Genomic DNA, 25,253 nt, shown 5'->3' on the forward strand with positions numbered 1-25,253 from the left:
GCTGGACCCAGTGTTCCGGAGGGAGAGCTGCAGCCATGGCCAAGTACCTGGCCCAGATTATTGTGATGGGGGTACAGGTGGTGGGCAGGGCCTTTACCCAGGCCCTGCAGCAGGAGTTGGCAGCCAGCCTGGCCTTAGCTGACGACCAGGGACATGCCAGACACCAGTCTGCAGCTGCTTCTGTCCTCTTTGGCCTCAGACCCAGTAGGTACAACACATCCTCAGTGTCTCCAAGCTGAACCCCAAGGAGATCCAGAAGCTTCCCCTGCCTCTGTAACTCAGACTGCACACCTCTCACCATCTCCCCTCCTCTGCAGAATTACGAACACCTATTCAAGGGGCATGATAAATCTGTGGGCAGCTCCTTCTACCTGAAGTTAAAGGCGGTCTGAGTGGAGGGGCGCCTTGAGGAAGAACTCCGAATCCAGGCCCAGGAGGACAGAAAGAGCAGAGGCCCCCAAATGTGACCACTTGGCTCCTCCCACCCCACTCAGGCCCATCATCTCTAATTATAGTTTGGTAATAAATGTCTTTCCCATGTTTTAATTAATTAATTAATTAATTAATATAAGTGATCACACAGGAGGACCACCCAACCCAGCCTGAGGAAATCAAGAAGCTACAAGCATCAGTCAGGTCACAGGAGCCATGGAGTAAGGGGCATGTTCAGGCAGTAATAAGTATATGTACTGTGTGGCTGGGGAAAAGATGAGCCTTATGCAAAAGGTTTTGCCTAAAAGAAATAATGTGTTTTTGAGGTATTTAGGCAGGTTTTTATTTTAGACGAATCAGTCTAGGTCAGGGTTTCTCAACCTCAGCATAACTGACATTTTGGGCTGGAAAATTCTTTGTTGTGGGGCTGTCCTGTGCATTGTAGGATGTTTGGAAGCATAGCATCTCTGTCCTCTAACTACGAGATGCCAGTAGCAATCCCCCTCACTCCTCACCCTCTCCAAACCCCCACCCCACTCCTGGCCCAGTTACACCATCCAAAAAGTCTTCAGACATTGCCAAATGTTTCCTGGGAGACAAAAATTCACCCCATGGAGAAACACTAACCTAGGGAAGATGTAGAAAATGGATTGGAGGGCAGGAGATTAATCGCATAGCACTGTAGAGCAGCAGGCTGCAAGTGATGGAAGTGTATCTAAAGTAGACTAGGGAGGGATACCAGGAAGATGGCAAAAGCCTGAGGAGACAGAATAGACAATGCGTGGTGACCGATGAAATGTGGGTGCTTCGGCACAGGAAGGAATCTCATGTGACTCGCAAATTGTGTGAATTAGTTGACAAGTTGACCAAGGACGCCACCAATTAAGTTAAATGAGGAATTCAATTTCATATTTAAGGGTAGAAAAAAATTTTAAGTCACTCTATAGGGAATATATAGGAAAGAGAAAGAGAAAAGTGTTTCCTTCCAACATGTTAATATGTGGTGTGAAACTTGCAAACCTGCTACAAATACTCATCTGAATCGAAGTAAACCAAATGTAATGAAGGAGAAGCTTCTTATTAGGAAATCCTCTCTTAAAAACTTCAATCCAACCAACAATTATACACACATGGGCTTCACACATAAATCTTCATCAAAAGAACATTTGCTCACCAGTCTATTTCTCTGCAAAAGCTAGCCTAGATCACGGTGGGAAAATAGATTCAAACAATGAGGTTTGCCTTTAAAAGGTTCTATTGAAGGAAACAACTCAAATACCATGGAAGAAATCACAAAATTCAATTAAGAGCCGGAAACTAGAGAAATAAAGTCGCCTGTAATCTTACAACCCTAATATAAACATGCTTACTGTATTAAATATTTTCTCAGTTATTTTTTCACTAGACGTATTTTAATATAAGTATTACCATGGTATATATGTTATTTCGTAACTTGTTCCTTATACTTATTTTAATTTATAAGCATTTTCCCATGTTACTACAGAAGTCATCATAACTAATGGGTTTCTTCATGCAAATAACTTAATAATTAAATATGTAATATTTAATTAGCTGAGGAGAATTTCACAGAAATAGAATTTCTGAGTCAAATGGCCTGCATATTGCTAGATTCTTGATTCATATTGTCAAGTCACCAGAGGACCTCGTGGACATGGGCCCCCCCATCTTTTCTAGATTTTATGTAGTACCTTTGTTGGCTACAGCTTTGCCCCTTAGCATACCACAGTCTATTAACCCTTTCCACAATTCCTGCAGACCAAGCCCCCTTGGCTGTCCCTCTGACTCTATAGGTTGTCATGGTAATAGTGGCCTCTTGGCTTCTGGTAGTTAAGCACTTACAATTGGTCTCTATTGGGAGGAGCCCAATTATGTCCATGACTGTCTAGGAGCCTAGCTCTGGGACCACTCTTCTACCTTGAGTCCCAGACTTCAGAGGTAGTCTGCACTTCTTGGTGATGCTGGTACCCCTCTTGGCAGTGCATTATTAATGGTCTTGGTGAATGGCATGTTCTTTGGGCCTCCCATGGAACATAATCTTCTGGTGGGTCTTCTGACCTTACAGAATATCCCCATTCTAGCATGTCCTTTTCCTCAACTTCATAATCCTTCCTCTGCCTTCTTCCAGGACAATGCAGGCTTCTCCACTTCACTCAGGTTTGGCCATCACTTTCCCCAGGCTGCTAACAGCCATCCCACAGTGACTTTGCCTCACCCTCCAAGGCTGTTGCTAGGGTATTAAATCTTGTGTCTTGAAAAAGGACCCTTAGGTTTGAACTCCAGAAATAGTTACACTTCTCTTGAGAAAGGTTACTTATCACTTATCACTGATTGTCTCTCTCCCTTTGATTGTTAGGAAGCTCAATCAAATTTTAGTCATACATGCATTATATATAGGAATTTATACCACGTGCTTTATGTACTGTCTTCATAACAGCTTCACCTTACTCACTTCACACTGACCCTTCCAGTTGCATTTATTCAATATACCAGCTGCCCAGCACTGTGCTGAGTACACGTATATTACCTCATTTAATCTTGGTCCCCCTATTGTGGGATCTTGGCAAAATACTAGATTTCTATAAGCTTTGATTTCTTCATCTGTAAGACTAATCATAATGTCCACTTTAAAGAGCCATCATGATGATTCATAATATAGTTAATATGATTAGTTATTAGAAGATGCCCGACTGTTTTTGCCAAAAACATCGAAATATCTGATATAATTTTTGATATGTCAATGTAGTAATTTCTAAAAAGATAAACATCAGTTTATTATAAAAACACTCAATATACAGAGCAGGGTAAGTGTTACTAATCTTATTTATTTTGGCTTTAATCTAATAGAAGGTTTTGTGGTTCCTGTAATTAATAGCACTATAATAGAATCAATAAAGCTAAGTTATAATGAATTTCCATAAAGAAAGGCTCATTTATGGCATATATATACAAGGTCTGTTCAGAAGTTATACATCCATATAATATGCAAAATAGAGACATTTGTTGAAGAAGATACAAGAAACATTGTACAAAGGACAATGACACCTCAGTCCCCTTATAAGTAGGCTCCTTGGGATCTCACACATTTCTCCCAATCACCATCAGCTGCCCCATCATATTACCTTGAATCTCTTTGATAGTCTGAAATAAACTTCCCTTTCAAAGGTGATTTTAGCTTTGGGAAAAGTCGTAAGTCACAGGGCACCAAATCTGGGCTATATAGTAGGGCTGAGTCACCTGAGTGATTTGATGTTTCTTCAAAAAAACTCTGCATGAGACTGTGATGCATAAGCAGGTGCATTGTCATGATGAAGCTGCCAAACACCAGTTACCCGTAGCTGTGGCCTTCTGAAACATCCAAATAGTTTCTGCAGAGGAATGTTCAAGCGTAATGAAAAATTGGATGTAGATTCATTGCTCTATCGCTCAGTCATTTTGAATGCGACAGCCACACAGTACCCATTCTCATTCAACGGGATCCAATGCCCCCACTGACCAGTACAGTAAAATCATCATTGTTCACACATGTGCATCCCAGTTCACTCTTCTTGGCTTTTGGGCTACATCTATGTCCCTGTGCAAACCGTTTTCATTATATTAACAACAGCTGGACTTTTTCCGGACAGACCTTGTATATATCATATGAGATGCTGGCTCCCTTAGAAGGCAGCGAGCCCAAGGATCTTTATTTCAAAATCTATTCAGTTTTACAGGACTATCAGACTGCTTAGGATTGACTTTCCTAGCTGTAATAAATTACCCCAGAGACTTAGCATACTGCATTAATAATGAAAACACTTTGTAAAAATATGGTATTCTGACAAACAAGCTTAGTGCCCTGGGAAGGCCACTGGACCAGAAAGCAGGAGACCTGAATGCTAGGTGAGCTCTGCAACAGACTGAAGAAACGTAAGGCAGTTGTTTAACCTCCCTGAGCACACATTTCTTCTGGGTTAGATCACATGATTTTATGTCTATCAGCATCAAAATTATGTGTATCTTCTGTGTATCAAAATTCTGTGTATCTTAACCTCATATGAAAGTTATTAGCCAAGAAATCGTATTTGCTTTTGAGGTGGAAAGTCAAAATTACCTGCCCAAAAGCAGTAGAAAAATAAGTTATAGGTTGACAAAAATTAGATTTGATTTCTTCCAAAGTTCTAATTTCCTGTTATTCTGGCATGAGAGTAATATGTAGGAATCATTTATTCTCAGAGGTCTATGGCACCCAACAGTTTAACTCAAATCAACAAATATTTATTCAGTAAAGTTGTCAGGTTCTGAGAATACAATGCAGTACGCAAATCATCAGTAACACTCAACTGAACCACTACATATACAGGGTACTATACTAGGCCCTTAGCGAGAGTGGCCACTCTTCCTGCCTTCAGGGATGTTAGCATTTAGTGGAAAAGGCAAGACATGCATCTGAAAAATGAATGATCAAGTGTCAAATGGCTGATACAGGCAGGAAATGTCGTAAGACTTCAGAGACAGGAAATATCACTGAAAATCGGTAGACTTCCTGGAGGATGAGATGTGGGCTGGCCCTTGAAGAATACTGAAAAACAAAGACGTGGGAAAGTGTTAAGCCTACATTTAGTTGGTATTTATATCCTTTCCAGAATTGTTAAGATTAGGTTTATTTTTATGTATGAAATGCATGTGTTGTTTTCATTCAATTTTATGTATGGTGACAGCCGAAACCATGTATAATATTTATATTTGCACGTAGCTGTCTAGATCTTCCAACACTATTTATTGAAGAGGCTATTTTTGCTCCATTTTATGCTCCTGCCTCCTTTGTCAAATATTAATTGACTGTAAAGACTTGAGTTTATTTCTGGGCTCTCTGTTCTGTTCCATTCGTCTATGTGCCTGTTTTTATGCCAGTACCAGGCTGTTTTGATTACAGTGGCCTTGTAATACAGTTTGATATCAGGTATTGTGATCCCTCCTGCTTTGTTCTTCTTTCTCAAAATTGCTGCACCTATTCAGGGTTGTTTATGGTTCCATATAAATTTCTGAATTGTTCTATATCTGTGAAATATGTCATGGGTACTTTAATAGGGATTGCACTGAATCTATAAATTGCTTTGGGTAGTATGGCCATTTCGATGATGTTAATTCTAGTATGTTGTTGGTGGGAATGCAGACTGGTGTGGCCATTGTGGAAAACAGTATGGAATTTCCTCAGAAAACTAAAAATGGAACTGCCTTTTGACCCAACAATTCTGCTGCTGGGATTATACCCTAAGAACCCTGAAACATCAATCCAAAAGAACCTATGCACCCCAATGTTCATAGCAGCACAATTTACAATAGCCAAGTACTGGAAGCAACCTAAGTGCCCACCAGCAAATGAGTGGATCCAAAAACTATGGTACATTTACACACTGGAATTCTATGCAGCAGAGAAAAAGAAGGAGCTTATACCCTTTGCAACAGCATGGATGGAACTGGAGAGCATTATGCTAAGTGAAATAAACCAGGCGGTGAGGGACAAATACCATATGATCTCACCTTTAACTGGAACATAATCAGCAAAAGAAAAAAGCAAACAAAATATAACCAGAGACATTGAAGTTAAGAACAATCTAACAATAGCCAGAGGGGAGTGGGGAGGGGACAGTAGGGAGAGGGGATTACAGGAACTACTATGAAGGACACATGGACAAAATCAACGGGGAGGGAGGTGGGTTCAGCTGGGGTGGGGTGGAGGGATGGGGAGAAAATGCAGACAACTGTAATTGAATAACAATAAAAAATTTAAAAATATATTTATATTTAATTCAGCACAACAGATATTTTCAAAGTGCCTATAGCTGGGTACTATACTGGGTAAGTTTTGGAAGGGAGGGAAAGGGAAAGGAGGAAAGAGAAAGGAATTGAAGATAAAAGTCAGCTGAGATCCCTGTGCCTCTCAAAGATCCAGGTAAACCCAGTGTGAACTCCCAACTCTTTACCTAGCTTATGGAAATATACAGCTCTTTCAAGAGCTAGGTTAACTTCCAGAGAGACACTTCCACCTCATCACGTCTAATATGTTCTGCAGTGTTGAAATGAAATTCTGCCCTTTTCTGGTTTTCTCCTCAAAGGCACTCACAAAGCTGCCTGAGTTTTGTAGCAATCGCTGGAGGTGTAGGTAATTGGAGGGAATAATCAGCTCTGCTGCATTGCTAGCTGCTCTCTCCCTTTTCCCACTCCCCTCTCTCCCTTCTTCCTCACACTCTTCACTCCATATTACCCACCAAGAATGCCAAATTCTTCTTTTAGTATGCATAGCAAGTTGCCCCTCTTCTAACATCCAGATCCTTGCATCTCAACTTCCTTCAGCCTCTCTCCAACCTATTCTATCATGGGTACCTAATTTTCCAAATTTAGATGCTTCTATCCACAAGAGGAATTGTGGCACTGGTTATTAAGAGATAGTGATATTTACAAAGAAATATGCGCACTGGTGACTCTAACAGAAACTCAAAGTGCTATGGAGGGACTGAAGAGAGAGAATGCAGGAAATGGGTCAGGAAGGGTTTCAAAGTGGCCCATGCTAAGTGGTCTCTTTCTCTCCGTCTTCCAGATTCACACATTGCCTAATCACTCCTTGAAAACTTGCCCTCTGCTGCCTTCTATTGCTATTTTTCTTTGCATCTGTATGTTTTGTCTCCCTGACCAGATACTTCACAGCTACTCCCAGGGTTAAAGGGCCTTACTCATGGTGGGTCTATTGATTCCTAACCTGTGGGAGCTGTATCATTAGCCCAGCTTCACAATACCTTCCCTAAATTTCCCCCCGAAAATGCCACATGGCAGGAATTTGTTTTAATTAAATCCAAATACCTCTAAGCATGTATGGAGTATTTAACCAACTGCTTGAGATGGCTGGAGATGCCCACTCATGTTACCCTAAGGAGGAGCTGGAAAGGACTAACATTTCCCTAGGGACCAGCCATCCACCTCAATTCTGACAATTATCTTTTGAGGTGAGTGTAGGTGATTTGCCAAAGGTCCCACTACAACAGAGCTGGAACTGGAATTTTAACCCAGAAACACCTAACTTCAAAGTTCCCATTCTTTTCACTATACTACCTCTCTAATGCTTTCTAGAAACATTTAAACTCTCATAATAAAAAGAAGGGCAATTATTCACCAGCATACAAACTAACAAAGAGTACCCCCAATAGTCAGAGTCCTGGAGCAATAGAAAGAAAATTGCCTCTGAACTTGAACAAGGGGTTTCATCTTTCTGAGCTTCAGGTTATTTATTTGCTCACACACAACTTTACAGAGTTGATGTCAACACTAAGTTCCTGGTTGGCAGAGTTCAGTGGAATTCATGTTCCCTTTTAGAGTGTAAAATGGGAGTTGACATTCAAGTCTGACATTCAGCTTAGTGGGGCAGGTTTTTTTTTTAATGCGTTAACACTTTACATTATTTGGGAGGGGCATTAGCTGACTCACACAAGGGAAGCTTAATCATTAACTCAGCGTTACCCAGCAGCAACCACAGTCCTTGGAGGTAAATTGACACTGCAGTCCACATCCTTTCAAGCCCTTCTCCATAGTAACTGCCACTGCCACCTCCATAAGGTGGGTTCAGAGTGTTGCTTGCTATCAGCCCCAGTAGGAAGTATGAGCATTTTAAAATGTGGAGAAGTTTTGGGGCTGGTTTGGGGAGACAGAACCACTCTTCCCCATCCCTCAAATGCACCAAACCCTGCTGACTTGTGTTTCTAAGAGCACAGGCTTGGCAGTGAGTCAGAGCTGCATTTTAGCTCTGCATATTTCTACTTGTGTAACTTTGAGTTTTAAACCTCAGGGTTTTTTTTTTTTTAATCTGTAAAATGAGGATGATAATATTTTGTCTTCTAAGGTTGTTGTGAAGAGTAAGTTAAATAATGAATTCAAAGCACTTAGGACAGTATCTGGCACATTGTAAGCCCTAAAACCATTGGTTATTCTTTTATTATTAGCAAGGACCAAGGCCTTAAAGTTCTAAGATGCAGAGCAATAAAAAAGGAAAGGAAAGAATGGCTCCTTTGTTGTTGGAGGATCAAGTCCAATGCCACAGTCAGGCATACATACATAATCAGGCCCAAGCCTCTGCTTTCCCTGTGGTTTCCTGCACAAACTGTGAAAAAAACCTCCTTAGCTCCCCCAGGCAAACAGGATTCCTCCTTTAGTTTCTCAGAGTACTTTTCATATACTTTCGTACTTTCTGTTATCATATTCTATTTTCATTATTTGTTTGCATATCTACCTCCACTCTACACCATCCCGGGCTGTGAGTTTCTGGACAGTAGGACCATATAGCATCTTTGTATCTGCAGTCACAGGCACTGGGTGTCAGATGGATGGATAAGGAACATGGGAAAACATAATAACTTGGTAATGCAATTAAAACTGGGTACCCAGGGGACAGGGTAAAACCATCTCTGTTTTCTTCATAAATTTTCCTAAGCCTGGGTCTGAGCAGAATTATTGCCCATGAGTGTGACTGGGCACTTTATGTGTGCCTTCCAGGGAAAGCATAACTGGCTGCTGACTGCTGGCAGGACCAGTATTAGGCAGAACACCTTAGCAACCAGGGAGCCAAGGCAGGGTGATGTCTCTTAGCTTTCCTGCAGCCTTCAAGGCTAATATGTCAATATATCAATATGTCAATATTAACCTTGAAGGCTGCAGGACAAATCCCTTCAGGGGTGGGTCAGTTGTCAGCAAGGCAGACTTGCGGGCTAGGACCTGTCTCTCTGTGATTATGTTCACTGTCAACAATGATGCAAGATCCAGAGATAGAAAGGGGATATGAAATATGACTCCCACAGAGAACAGACCACCTGCGAATAATATTTCAAAGCACCTAGATTATGAAATATGATAGAACACTGAGGAGAATGATATATCTTGACTCTCCAGGAATCCCCTCTTTTTAATTTATTTTTTGTTATTAAAGGCAACTGAAAATGATAATATTTATTTGTTGATTATGTATTATATACTTCATACTTTTCTAAAAAGTGATGCGCTGGGGTTAGCTCCCACTGGCTCATGAAAGCAGATTATGATTATTAATCAACCCATGTTAGATGACTTCACATTGGCATCTTAAAATCGGCAGAAGTATTTACACCTGAGAGCTGATTGTGGCATTGACCAGCACATCACTGGTTTTACAATGAATCTTCCCATTAATCTTCCCAAAGCTCATATTTTACAGATGGGAAACTGAAGTTTACAGAGGTTCAATAATGAAATAACTTACTACAAAACTTTGGTGGCCAAGGCACAATTAAAATTCACACCATCTTCCTCCAAAGTTGATGCACTTAATCATGACGGAGAGACCACTTTCTAATCCATTCTATAAAGCCATCATTACACTGCTACCAAAGGCAGATAAAGACAGGAAAGAAAATTACAGCCAGTATCCCTTGTAGATGCAACAATTCTCAACAAAATACTAGTGAATCAAATCCAACAACATATTAAAAGGATTATACACCATGACCAGGTTGAATTTTTCTCAGGAATGCAAGAGTGGTTCAACAAAAGGATATCAGTCAATGTAATAAACCACATTAACAGAACAAAGGTTAAAAAAATGATCATCTCAGTTTCACAGAAAAGGCATTTGACAACGTCCAACACCCTTTCATGATAAAAACACTCAGAAAACTAGGAGTAAAAGGGAACTTTTCCAACATGATAAAGGGCATTTATGAAAACCCACAGCTAACATGCTACTCAGCAGGAAGACTGAAAGCTCTTCCCCTAACAGCAGAACAAGAAAAGGACGCCTCCTGCTTTCACCACTGCTTTCAACGCCACACTGGAGTTTCTCGCTAGAACAAACAGACACGAAAAATAAAGGGCAAACAGATTGGAAAGTAAGTAAAACTATCTATTTGCAGGTGTAATGATCTTATATATAGAAAATACCAAGAAATCCACAAGAAAGCTAGAGTTAATAAACAAATTCAGCAAATTTGCAGTTATGTTTCTATATACCAGCAATTAACAATTCAAAAAGTAAATTAAAAAAGCAACCACACTAACATTATGTCAAAAAGTATAAAATACCTAAAAACGAGTTTAAGGGGGTGAAATATTGTATACTGAAAACTCTAAAACATTGTTGAAAGAAATTAAGGAAGACAAAGAAATGGAAAAATATCCATGTTCATGGATTGAAAACTTAATTTGTTAAGATGGCAAAATGATTGATAAATTTGATACACTTGGTCAAAATTTAAACAGCATTTTTTGCAGAAATGGAAAAATCTATCCTCAAATTTATATGGGATTGCATGGGGCCCAGAACAGGCAAGACAATGTTTAAAAAGAAGAGCAAAGTTGGATGACTCATGCGTCCTGATTTCAAAATTTACTACAAAGCAACAGTAATCAAAACAGTGTGATTCCAGCATAAAGACAGACATATACATCAATAAAATGACTGGACAGTTCAGAAATAAACCCATACATCTATGGTGAACTGATTTTCCACAAGGGTGCCGAGTTCATTCAATGGGGAAAGACTAGTCTCTTCAACAGGTCGATTTCCACATGCAAAAGAATGAAGTAGGACCCATACCTGACATGCTATACAAAAATTAATGCAAAATTCAGTCATAAATCTCTTAGAAGAAAATAGAGTGGTAAATCTTGGTGATCTTGGATTTGGCAATGGACTCTTAGAGATGATACCAAAAGCACGAGCAGCAAAAGAAAAACTAGATAAATTGGACTTCATCAAAATTCAAAACTTTTGTGCATCAAAGGACTTTGTTAAATAGTGAAAAGAAGTGGCCCACCTGTCTTGGTCATCACCACAGAGCCCAGCTCAGCACAGTGGGCCAAATGGGGCTCTCCCCAATCTGGTTCCTTTACAGTCTACCCAGCTATCCAGCAGTGGGCCCCAACCATCATCTTTGAAAGCCCAGACATCAAGAATCCACTGTGGTTCATCAACAAGGAGATCATCAGCCAAAACACCCAGCAGTTCTACTTTATCCTGCTGTGGCCCCATCATATTCTGGGCCATCCTGAAGGCTAACTAACATACCTACCTGTCAGCTCAAGTCCACCAAAATGAATCTCCAGCCATGACAAAGGCTTAGTGGACCTCGTCATCAAGGTTTACTTCAAAGACACCCATCTCAAGTTTCTCACTGGAAGGAAAGATGTCACAGTATCTAGAAAACATGAATTAGGAGACATCATTGAATTAAAATACCCAAATGGGCTGCTAGTCTACCAGAGCAAAGGAAAGTTTGCCATCTGTCCAGACAAGAAATTCACCCCAACATCAAGACAGGGAAGTCTGTCAGCATTATTGTAGAAGGAACAGGCATCATCAGATGCTGCAGTTGATTTTGGCCATCGTTAAGGACCTGGAGAGCCACACCGTGTGCCACATGCTCTTGCCAATAAGACTGAGAATGACATCCTGCTGCCGCCAGAACTGGGAGAACTGAAGAACAAACACTCAGCTTGCTTCAAGCTATGGTACATGGTGAGAAGAGTTCCTGAAGCCTGAGACTACAGCTAGGGTTTTGTGAACAAGTTAATGATCTGGGACCACCTTCCACCCCTGGAGGAGGAGCCACTGGAGCCCCTGCCCATGAGCCAGGATGCATACCTGCCCAGCTGGACCTCATGGACCACTCCAGGGAGCACTGTTTTGCCTCCTAATGGCTGGGTTCTGGCAAGCACACACACTTGAATACTCACCATGCCCTTTCCCCAGCCAGTCCTCCCTTGTCACCTTTTTTTAATGCTGTGGCTCCAGGTTCATGCTGGCCTGCCTGTGCCCTGGGTGATCACCCAGCTGGCCAGACATGAGCAGCCCCTTGGGAACAGTTTCAGATGGGCCACCTTCAAGGGGAGTTCCTGTTTGGCTCTCACTTGGGCCTGTCCCTGTCCTCTGCCCCTGCAACCCTCAGCCCCCAATATACACACACACACAAGAAAGGGCTGAGGGCTGCCAGCACCCTGCTGTACTCACTCCTCACTGAAATGGAAAAAAGTTTAGAAATAAAGGGATAGCCGGGCCAGAGCTGGAGAGGCCAGGAGCCACTTCAGCCACAGTCCTGGGACGTTTGCCTGCCAGCCCTCACTGTCTGCCTCAGAGCCAGGGGTAGGTTTCAGCAGCACCAGACATTGCACGAGACCACTGACAGCAGAAAGTCCTGGGGGTTGTGGAGGAGGGCTGCTGGCGGTACAAGGCTGCCTCTCACCCCAGGCCCCCAGCAGGCCCAAGCCAGCCTGGCACTTGGCTCTAACTGTGGCTGAGGCAGGAAGAGGGTGCTGGCCCAGGGCCCCTTGAGCTGGCACATGGCTGGCAAGTGAGCCATCTTGAAACCCTGGCATTTTCCCCTAACACACCCAAACATTCAGGCAGCCTTGAGAGTTCCAAGCTGTCAATTTTGCAGAGTCTGATCTACTATAGGGAAGGGGTTGGGGAGGAGGGACCTGGGAGTCCTGCTGACAGAGCTCTACCTCCTCCTCCCACCTGGCCCCAGCGTAGCAGGGATTTTGAGCAGTGCCTCTGGTCTGAAAGACATTCTCAGTGGCCTCCAGAGCTCTGTCAGCCTCTTACATGTGGGCTTTTTCAGAGTTATCTATAAGCAGAAAAAATTGAAGTAAAACTTTGCTAATTTTAAAAGAAAATGAAAGATAACCCACAGAATGAGACAAAATATTTGCAAATCAAATATCTGATAAGGATTTAATATCCAAAATATACAAGAACTCCTACAACTCAACAAAAGGCAGACTATCCAATTTAAAAATGAGCAAAAGGAACTGAGCAGTGTAGCTCGGTTGGGCGTCATCCTGCAAAGCCAAAGGTTGCCAGTTCAATTCCTGGTCAGGGCACAGGCTGGGGTTGCGGGTTTGGTCTCCAGTCAGGGCGCGTATGAGAGGCAACCGATCAATGTTTCTCTCTCACATTGATGTTTTTTCCCTCTCTTTCTCCCTCCCTTCCCATCTTTCTTAAATAAATAAACAAAATATTGTGAGTACAAAAATGTGTATGTATTGTAAATATGTGTACCTAAAGTACTTTGAATAAAAGTTCTAGAAAACCACAGGTCAGCCATGTTTGATAGCTGTAGAAACTTGTCCAGGGAGATGAGCTTTCTCCTGGATCACCTCTCACCTCAATGGTTTGGGATAGAAAGCTGTGACAACTCAACCTCCTAAAACAGATTGTCCATCAAGTATTAGGCCAACAGATAGAGTTTCTTTCAAAGATTTAGTAGAGCCCTTATGTTGATCCTCTTGTTTTATTTTACTAAGTTTGGCTAAATGTTTGCTGGACTACTTGGCCTTTTAACAATTACCTTGAAGCTTAAGGGTATTATTTTGTGGGCCAGGGCTTTCTTTTGTAAAGTGCAAGTGTGGGGCATAGCACATTCCCTCTCTCTGTTCTATCCCACAGGTCTGACCATATGTCAAGCAAGGGGGGAACTGTAATTGTTTTTGCTTTGGGAGACTGTACAGAATTTTGCATGCATTTTAAAGTTACATTTTAAAATCAACTTAAAATCATGTGCATTAGTGGGTAAGGGTTGGCACAGTTGTCCCCGTATGTTAACCATTGGTACTGCTCCGTCTGTGTGCTTGGACAGTTGTGCCTTCCACCTCTCTGAGCACGGCTTTTCTCATCTGAAGTGGACAGTATGACACCTTCCTCAGAGCACTATGGTGAGGTTTAAAGGAGAGGAGCTATGAGAGGGACCTAGCACAGCACCTGACACAGAGTGGGTGCCAAAAGGGTTAGCTCTAGGGACCCTTTTTGTTGTAGAGCATCCATGGACACCCACAGGCCCCCTCCATGCAGTCTTCCCCCACGAACAGCCCACGATGATTTCCCTTTCTCTGCAGTCCTAAAATACTTTATGAAAATGAAGTTCCCGCTGTAGCCACTTTATGAGTACACAAACTTCGATCCAATAAGCTCGAAGTCCTCTGAGACTGGTGGCACTGCTGTGCACTCCTGCCACCCTCAGAGCCTCACGGAGTTACGCATGTAATGGGCCCTGAAGGAGCACTCATTACATTGAATGGCTGAGAAGGGATTTGGGGCAAAAACACCAGAATTTTCCCCGTAAGATTTAGGTTCTACAACTGGTTTTCATATGTGTAAGCTTTGTGATATTAAACAAAACACTTCAAGGCAACTCTGATAATCCGTCTCTACACTGGTACACTGGTACAACAGGTGTGCCCAACTGCAATGGACTGAATCTTTGTGTCCTCCCCCCCAAAATCGTAGGTTGAAATCCTAGCCCCAATGTAATCATATTAGGAGGTAGTGCCTGTGGTGGTAATCAGGTCATGGGGGTAGAGCCCTCAAGAATAGAATTAGTGCCCATATGAAAGAGACCCCAGACAGCTCTCTCACTCTCTTTCTGCCATGTGAAGATTCAATGAAAGGGCAGTCCACAATCCAGAAGGGGGTTGTTACTAGACCCCAGCCATGCTGGCACCCTGATCGCAGACTTGCAGCCTTCATAATTGTGAGAAATAAATGTTATTGTCTATAAACCACCCAGTACTTTGTTATAGTCACCTGAACTAAGGCACTAACCAACTACCAGGACAGAATTGCAGCAGTGAGATTCAAATGTGACATCGTGCAGATGAATGTGCTTGGTAATTCCTAAAGTATTACAAACATAATCCTACCTGGGTTCCTGCGCTGTGCCTTAGATCTACATAAGCAACCCACTTCTCCTGGTGCTGTCTTTATTCTAGGGTGTGAATAAACGCCCATTTGTTTTAGAACTAAAAGGTGCAGAAGAGGGGAAAAAGTGTTGGGTTTTAATCATTCACAATCAGGCTGCTGTCCCACCAAAGAACCAATTACACCTAAAGTTAAAGCCCAATTGCAACCTATTGCAAGGATTAGGAGACTGATAGATTCTTAATGGTAAAGTCTGAAGGACACAAAGGCTTATGCTCACAACCTCCATAAGCAATAGGGAGAATTACTTCTGCAGGCCTACTGAGAGATGAGAGTTGAATATGATCCATAATCTATCTTACTTAATGTCATCAATTTCCCTACAGCCCCTTCAAACAATCAATGTTAGTGAAATGCCAGAGTGAAATAACAGCATTGATTTAGGGGAATATCGGTGGTCTATTTCAATGAAGCTTTCCAGCATAAGAAGCCTACAGAGATTTTAAAATCTGGATGTGCCCATGCACATTTTTTTGTTTGTTTATTAAAGGAGAAAGCCAATCCTTTAATGATAAGAGGGTAGAATAGAGGATAATACACATGAATGTGCCAGCTAAAATATTCCCCCTAATACTTGGATGTTTTCCCTTCTTCTAATTATATAAAAATTGATTACATTTTTGAGTCTTTTATAAATTAGAAACTTAGTCCCATTGACTTTGATTTACAGGAAATAAACAAACCAAAAGAAAAGTGACATTGAGCTTCTAAAAATTTTCCTTCAAACTAATCACGGAAGGCACCCTTTAAACAATCATGAAATACACGATGCTTGGTTAGAATTTTCCCATTTACTAAACACAAATACCATTTCTCTCATTTTTACCCTACACACACTCAGTTATCAATTTCTGTTACATCTTCCCTTAAATATCTGATATTGGCTCCATTCTTTCTAGTGCCAACATGCCCACTTTAGCTACAGCTCTTTAAAAACAGACTCAAACCGAGGCAGTGACTTCCTAGTCGCTTCTCTCTCTTTCAATCTCTTGATATTTCAGTCTATCTCACATACTACATAGAATGTAAAATCTTTGAGATCAGGGGCAATATCCTATATAAGTATTTCCTTATATTGTGATATATAAACATTTTTCCTGAACAGTAAATCTAGACACTATCTGGCAGGTAAATTGATAGAGAAAAAGAAACAGAAACTTGAAAATAGATTTTTCCTCTCCAAGTCTGTGATTATTGAATCTAAAAGATGCATTCCAGCGGAATGCATTCTGCATCCCATAGATACAATATACATAGGCTTAATCAGTGGGTTGTGCCAATGTAAGAAGTATCCAAACCTGTACAGAATATGTATGAGTTTATTTCAGCAAAACAGACAACAGTTGCCAGGAAGCAAAACCTCAACAGACAGAGAAAATACTCTGGAAGATGGCAGCTTAACTTATTTTATACGTCACAATGAAAGGAGGAGATTAGGGGGAGGGTCACAGGAACTCTGTTGATGACAGCTTAGGGAAGGGGGAGAAAACAAAGTGGGGAAATCTCTCAGATTGGATTAAGAGTAAAATGGAGAGATAGGTATTTCTTTTACATTGGTGGGTATAAGATAGTTAACAATTGACATTTAGAGCACATAGAGATGCTATTTGGAGAATAAGATAACCATTAGGGGTTCTGTGATCTGATGCTCTTGTGTGGTAGGTACACCCTGAGGGGTCCAGAAAAAGGGGATTGATTACTCTGGCATTCCAAGGGTATGTCACCTTAGATACAAAAATACAGCAGCCTTACTTAAGGTAAAGATTGACCTTTGTGAAGGAAGATACAGGCCTAGAATGTGACTACCTGCCATGACTCACTTTTAGTTAGACATTTTTACGTTCAGGCCATCCTTTGTGGTTACTTTTGGTCTCTGAGTTTGTAGGGCCTGCACTGCCTCCTGCTGAGCTTCTCAGGTTACTATGTGGCCCCTTTTTCATCCACTCCACCAATGTAAAAGAAGTCTTTCCATTTTATTTTTTATCCAACCTCAGAGAGTTCCCTACTTTGCTTAAAAAATAAATTTGAATTGATAGCCAGCATTTAAAAATTGCTATTTCACATAAAAATCAAGCCAGGGGAAAAATTGGCTTACCTTTAAATCCTTTGTTTCAAGAAATAAAAGCCTGAAACTATAAGCAAGAAACCAGAGGATATAAAGAACTGTCCAAACAAATCTGCAATAGATCTTATAGGAATGAAAAAAAAAATGATAGAAATTTAAAACTCAAATTCAAAAGGAGATTAGCCATAGCTAAAGAAAAAAAAAATAGGCAGTCAAGGGTGCTAGGACTCTAGGAGTGGAGCTGGCTGGTGGGGGCAGGCCCTGCGGCCCTGGCTCAGCAGCAGGAAGGCACCTACCTTCCCAGCCACAGTCAGGCAGTGTGGGGTGCAGAGCCATGGGAGCAGGCCTCCCTCCTTCCTCCTTCCCCTGCCCTGGCCGTGCAGTAGGACACACACAATACTCACCGGAAATGGAAGCTGAGTGAAGAGGCTCGTGTCAGTGGAAGGCAGGTATTGGTGGGCAGCGGTGGGAGCACTTAGCCATACCTGCAGAAGAAGGCCAGATGCCGGAGAAAAAGGCAAGAGATATCCTGGGAGGAGGAAGCAAGATGGCAGAGGAATAAATGGAAGCCACACTAACCTCTTCCCAGAACCAATCGGGTATTACAATTAAATTGTGGAGAAATCACCCAGAACAAACAACTGAACAATAGTGAAGGAGAAGCCTTATAACCTTGGACATACAGAAGAATCATCTTCAGCACTAACTGACTGTACCTGCACAACAGGATACAAAACATGGTGGGTGGAGTGACCCTCAGTCAGCCAGCAGGAGAGAAGGACCCACCAAAGAATGACCCAACAACAATCAAAACCCAATTACATCCAGAGAGCCAACACAAATGGCGTAAAGGGTATCCCAAGAGCATCAAGTTCAGCAGATCAAGGAGACTGCACCACTGAATCCCACAGGTCTCCTACCATAGAAGTTCACACCACAAAGTCAGGGAGTCAAAACAGATCAATTTAAGAAGAGGCAAACAAGCAGAGACTCACAAACAATGGCAAGACAAAGAAACAACCCTGCAAGCGAAAAGAAAAGAGGAATCCTCACAAAGAATGCTAAATGAAATAGAGGCAGATCAACTATCAGATATTGAATTCAAAACAATGATTATAAGGAAGCTCAAGGAGTTCAGCGAGAATTACCAAAAACTACAGGGAAGCTACAAGGCACTTACTGCAGATTACACCAGCATGAAAAAATACATAGAAACTATCAACAAGAGCCAAGAGAATATGAAGAATAAAATTTCTGAATTGAAGAACACAGTAGAAGGAATCAAAAGCAGGCTAGATGAAGCAGAGGATTGAATCAGTGAACTGGAGGAAAAGGTAGAAAAAAACTTCAAGAAAGAGCAAGAAAAGGAAAAGAGACTCAGAAAGAATGAAGAGGTGGTAAGGGAACTGCAGGACAACATGAAACGTAATAATATCCGTATAATAGGCATACCAGAAGGAGAAGAAGAAGAGCAAGGGATAGAAAGCCTGTTTGAAAAATTAATGATGGAAAACTTCCTTAATTTGATGAGAGAAAAAGTCACACAAATCCAGGTTGCACAGAGGATCCCAATCAAGAAGAACCCAAAGATACATCATAATTAAAATGGCAAAATTCAAAGACAAAGCGATAATCTTAAAGGAAGCAAGTGAGAAAACAGGAACCCCACATGAGGAAACCCCAATAAGACTAGCAGCTGACTTCTTAAGGGAAATGTTCCAAGCCAGAAGGGGATGGCAAGAAATATTCCAAGTGATGAAAAACAAATGCCTGCAAACAAGACTACTCTATCCAGCAAGGGTCTCAATTAAAAGGGAAGGCCAAATAAAGAGTTTCCCAAACAAAAGAAGCCTGAGAGAATACACCTCCACCAAACTAGCACTGCAAGACATGCTAAAGGGATTGCTTTAAGAAAAGAAAGAAAAAGAGTGAGAGAGACAGGAATACAGGTATGAAGGAAGTAAAAGGACAGTGAATAAGTACCTATCAATAATAACCTTAAATGTAAATGGATTAAATGCTCCAATCAAAAGACATAGGGTAGCTGAATGGATAAGAAAACATGACCCGCACATATGCTGCCTACAAGAGACCCACCTCAGAACAAAAGACCTACACAGACTGAAAGTGAAAGGTTAGGAAAAAAAAATATTCCAAGCAAATGGACAGGAATAAACAGCCAGGGTAGTAACACTTTTATCAGACAAAATAGACTTCAAAACAAGGGCCGTAAAAAGAGACACAGAAGGACACATCATAATACTCAAGGGAAGAATCCATCAAGAAGACATAAACATTATAAACATACATGTACCCAACATAGGACCACCAAAATATATAAGAAAAATCTTGGAGTACTTCGAGAAAGGTATAGACAGCAACACACTTAATATTATGGGATTTTTAACACCACACTGTCAACAATGGATAGATCTTCTGAACAAAATATCAACAAGGATATTGTGGCATTAAACAATGCCCTAGATCAAATGGACTTAACTGATACATATAGAACCTTTCATCCCAAAAAAGCAAAATACACATTCTTTTCAAATGCACATGGAACATTTTCAAAGATAGATCACATGATAGGACACAAAACAAGCCTCAACAAATTCAAGAAAAACTGAAATCGTATCAAGCATTTTCCTGGACTACAAGGGTCTGAAACTAGAAACCAACCTCAAGGAAAAAAACTCAAAAACACTCAAATTCACAGAGATTGAATAGCATGCTATTAAACAATGAATGGGTTAAGAATGAGATCAAGATAAAAATGAAAAAGTTTCTGGAAACAAATGACAATGAACTCACAGCAGTCCAAAATTTATGGGACACAGCGAAGGCAGTCCTGAGAGGGAAGTTCATAGTGATACAGGCCTAAAAAAGATAGAAACATTTCAAATAAACAACTGCACACTACATTTACAAGAACAGGAGGCACAACAACAAACAAAGCCCAGAGTGAGTAGAAGGAAGGAAATAACCGAGATCAGAGCAGTATTAAATGACATAGAGATTGAAAGAACAATTCTAAGGATCAATAAATCCAGGAGCTGGTTCTTTGTAAAGATAAACAAAATTGACAAGCCTTTAAGCAGGCTCATCAAGAAAAAAATAGAGAGGACCCCCCAAAACACAGTCAGAAATGAAAGAGGAGCCCTGGCTGGTGTGGCTCAATGGATTGAGCACTGGCCTGCAAAGCAAAGGGTCGCCAGTTCAATTCCCAGTCAGGGCAAATGCCTGGGTTGCAGGCCAGGTCCCCAGTAGGGAGCTTGTGAGAGGCAACCACACACTGATGTTTCCTTCCCTCTCTTTCTCTCCCTCCCCCTCTCTCTAAAAATAAATAAACAAAATCTTAAAAAAAAATGAAAGAGGAGAGATTACAACTGATATCACAGAAATACAAAGGATTGTAAGACATTACTACAAACAACTAATATGCCAAGAAATTTGAAAACCTGGGTGAAATGGACAAATTTCTAGAAAAATATAATCTTCCAAAACTGAATGAAGAAATGAAGAAGAAGCAAAAAGCCTGAACAGACTGATAACGGCTGGTGAAATTGGAGCAGTAATCAAAAAACTCCCGGCACACTAAAGCCCTGGACCAGATAGTTTCACAGGAGAATTTTACAAAACATTTATGGAAGAACTAGTCCCCATCCTTCACAGACTATTCCAAAAAACCCAAGAAGAGGGAAGACTCCCAAACTCTTTTCATGAAGACAGCATCATCCTAAACCAAAAACCAGATAAACACACAACAAAGAAAGAAAACTATAGGCCAATATCACTGATGAACACAGATGCTAAAACCCTCAACAAAATATTGGCAAACTGCATCCAGCAATACATTACAAAGGTCATACACCATGATCAAGTGGGATTCATCCTGGAGATGCAAGGATGGCACAATATTTGCAAATCAATAAACGTAATACATCACATGAACAAAAGACAAAAATCAAATGATCATATCCATAGATGGTGGAAAAAGCATTTGATAAGGTACAGCTCCCATTTATGATAAAAACACTCAGCAAAGTGGGAGTATAGGGAGCATTCCTCACCATAATAAAGGCCATATATGAGAGACATACAGCCAACATCATACTCAATGGGCAAAAACTTAGAGCTTTTCCACTGAGATAGGAACAAGACAAGGATGTCCACTTTCACCACTACTATTCAACATAGCATTGGAAGTCCTAGCAGCAGTGATCAGACAAGAAAAAGAAATAAAAGGCATCCAAACAGGAAAAGAGGAAGTAAAACTTTCATTGTTTGCAGATGACATGATAGTGTACATAGAAAATCCTATAGGCTCCACCAAAAAACTACTCGACCTAATAAGTGAATTTGGCAAAACAGCGGGATACAAAGTTAATATACAGAAATCAAAGGCATTTTTGTACACCAACAATGCAATATCAAAACCAGAAGGAAATAAAATACCATTTGATAGAGCAACAAGAAAAATACAGTACCTAGGAATAAACCTAACCAAGGAGGTAAAAGACCTGTACTCAGAAAACTACACAACACTGAAGAAAGAAACTAAGGAAGACACAAACAAATGGAAGCATGTACCATGCTCATGGATTGGAAGAATTAACATCATCAAAATGTCCATACTACCCAAAACAATTTATAGATTCAATGAAATCCCTATTAAAATATCAGTGATATATTTCACAGATATAGAACAAACATTTCAAAAATTGGTAACTATAAATGACCCCAAATAGCCACAGCAATTTTGAGAAAGAAGAACAAAGTAGGAGGGATCACAATACCTGACATCAAATTATATTACAAGGCCACAGTAATCAAAACAGTCTGGTAATGGCATATGAACAGATTCATAGATCAATGGAACAGAATAGAGAGCCCAGAAATAAACCCAAGTCTCTGTGGTCAATCAATATTGGATAAAGGGAGCAGAAGCATAAAATGGAGTAAAAATAGCATCCTCAACAAATGGTGTTGGGAGATGTAGAAAGCTACATGCAAAAAAATGAATCTAGACCACCAATTTACACCATATACAAAAGTAAATTCAAGGTGGATAAGAGACTTAAATATAAGTAATGACACCATAGAAGTCCTAGAGGAGAACATAGGGAGGAAAATCTCAGATATTCCACATAGCAATATTTTCACCACTATGTCCCCTAGAGCAAGGGACATAAAGGAAAGAATAAACAAATGGAACTTCATCAAAATAAAAACCTGCACGGCTAAAGAAAACATCAGCAAAATGAACAGGGAACCAACCATATGGGAAAATATATTTGCCAGTGATACCTTGGATGAGGGTTTGATCTCCAAAATATATAAAGAACTCACACAACTCCACTCCAGGAAGCCAGACAACCCAATTTAAAAAACAGGCAAAGGACCTGAACAGACACTTCTCCAAGAAGGTCATACAGAGGGCCCAGAGATATATGAAAGGGTGCTCAGCATCACTAGCCATCAGAGAGATGCAAATTAAAACCACAGTGACATACCAGTTCACACTAGTCAGAATGGCCATCATAACCAAATCAACAAACAAGTGCTGGCGAGGATGTGGAGAAAAGGGAACCCTAGTGCACTGTTGGTGGGAATGCAGACTGGTGCAGCCACTGTGGAAAGGAGTATGAGTTTCCTCAGAAAACTAAAAATGGAACTGCCTTTTGACCCAGTGATTCCACTGCTGGGATTATACTCTAAGAATCCTGAAACACCAATTCAAAAGAACCTATGCACCCCAATGTTCATAGCAGCACAATTTGCAATAGCCAAGTGTTAAAAGCACCCTAAGTGCCCATCAGTAAGTGAGTGGATCAAAAAACTGTGGTACATTTACACAATGGAATACTATGCAGCAGAGAGAAAGAAGGAGCTCCTACCCTTTGCAACAGCATGGATGGAACTGGAGAGCATTATGCTAAGTGAAATACACCAGGTGGTGAAAGACAAATACCATATGATCTCACTTATAAGTGGAATCTAATCAACAAAACAAACAAGCAAGCAAAATAAAACCAGAGACATGGAAATAAAGAATAAATTGACAGTAACCAGATGGGAGGTAGGAGGGGATAACGGGGGAAAAGGGGAGACGGTTGTCATGGAACATGTATAAAGGACACATGGACAAAGCCAAAGGAGGCAGGATCGAGGGTGGGATGTGGGGATGGCTGGGGTAGGGGGGAAATGGAGACAACTGTTCAAGTACAACAATTTAAAAAAGAGAAAAAATAAAATGAAAAAAAATTAGTGAACTGGAAATCAGATCCTAAAAAAAAAAAACTATATCCAAATACACATACAAAATATGAAAGGGAGATAGCAAGTGTTGAAAAATAGAATTGGAAGGTCTAATATACATGACATCAGAATTCTTCAAGGAGATAGCAAAAATGAGAGAGAGGAAACAATCAACTAGAAAATAGCTGAGAAATTTCCAGTATCACTGAAAGTCATTACTTACCTGGTCCCAGAAGGCATTTGAATTGTTCATCCCTTGTCTATAAGTTAAAGTTTTTTTTTAAACCACCTTATAGAAATATGTCTTTCATTGAATATTAATTTACAATTTATGAAGGGCTTTCACATACTAAAATCTATGCTCTGTGTTTTTAGACTTGTTGGAAGTGTTTGATTTGTTTTCCTGATAGGAAACTGAAGTAATCCCTAGGCATGCACCAATATTAAGGCCCTTCTCTTTTAAAGAAGAGAAAAGAAACTTTCTCATGACCAATCTTACTAATGATAAGTACAGAACACTCTTAAGTGTAATGGACATGTCAGTTACTTCCACTGAATTTAATTGATTCTCTGCAATTTTCATTTCAACATTCTTTTTTTTCTTAAAATTTTATTTATTTAATTTTAGAGAGAGGGGAAGGGAAGGAGAAAGAGAGGGAGAGAAACATCAATATGTGGTTAGCTCCTTGCACATCCCCTACTGGGAACCTGGCCCACAACCCATGCATGTGCCTAGACTGGGAATCAAACCAGCAATCCTTTGGTTCTCAGGCCGGCACTCAATCCCCTGAGCCACACCAGACAGGGCTCATTTCAACATTCTTTTGGGATGTTTCCTTTGCAAACTTTGCTATCTTTTGTTTTCTCTCCCCAGCAATGATTTTGGGGGTCCACTGAAGAGAGTGACCTTCAGTGAATTAAGTGATGGGATCCAATTTTATCATGACCTTGGAGGTTCCTTAAATCACTTTCTCCATTTACTTTGTGAATAAGGTCCAAACATTGTTAGCATGGCATCAAAGCTACTCCTGCCTTCTGTGACTGCCCTCTTTCCAAGCTCTACTCTCAGTACAAGCACCCAAGACAACTCACAATTTCCCCAAATATACGATCACATACCAGGCTCTTAGGCCACTTGTTTCCATACAGAAAATTCCTCTTGACCTCTTCTTGTCCTTCCCACCCTTTCTCAGTGCTCCCCATTCATCTCCTTCTACCTAAAATCTCAAGAAAGTTTACTGGTTTTTCACAGCCCTCCTCAACCTGGGCATCTGACTACCCAAAGCTTTCTCTGACAACATCTATGGCACCTTGTGCTACAAAGTATTCATCTCTGTGTCCAGGCATGTCTAGCATGTGATGGGTGCTAAAATTCTTGGTCAATAAATAGTACAGAAAATTGGAAAAACATGGTGGGGAGCTTAAAAGGTCACTGTAGGGCAATCTTACCCCTGACCCCAGAACACCACTTCTAGGATATTCACCAATGTAAATAATTGAGAATGTGCTCAAAGATTTCGTTGCAGTCTTGCTCTTCATTGTTGCGTCAATAGCAAACTCCTGGACACGGTCTTAATTCCTTCAACTGGGCTTTGGCTAAATAAATGCACAGCAGAATACTAAATAGTCATTTTAAAACATGGATAGCCCTGACTGGTGTGGCTCAGTGGGTTGGGCATTGTCCCGCAAACTGAAAGGTCGCAGTTTGATTCCTCAGCAGGGCAC

At 40.8% G+C, this 25,253-nt stretch overlaps 1 pseudogene; it reads left to right on the forward strand.

Moving 5' to 3' along the window:
- The first annotated feature begins 35 nt into the window (after positions 1-35).
- Positions 36-12,175, forward strand: LOC112309097 (NADH-cytochrome b5 reductase 3-like; annotated as a pseudogene).
- Positions 12,176-25,253: the final 13,078 nt, after the last annotated feature.

Source organism: Desmodus rotundus, chromosome 3, assembly GCF_022682495.2.
Source record: "Desmodus rotundus isolate HL8 chromosome 3, HLdesRot8A.1, whole genome shotgun sequence".
In the NCBI taxonomy this organism is placed as follows: domain Eukaryota; kingdom Metazoa; phylum Chordata; class Mammalia; order Chiroptera; family Phyllostomidae; genus Desmodus; species Desmodus rotundus.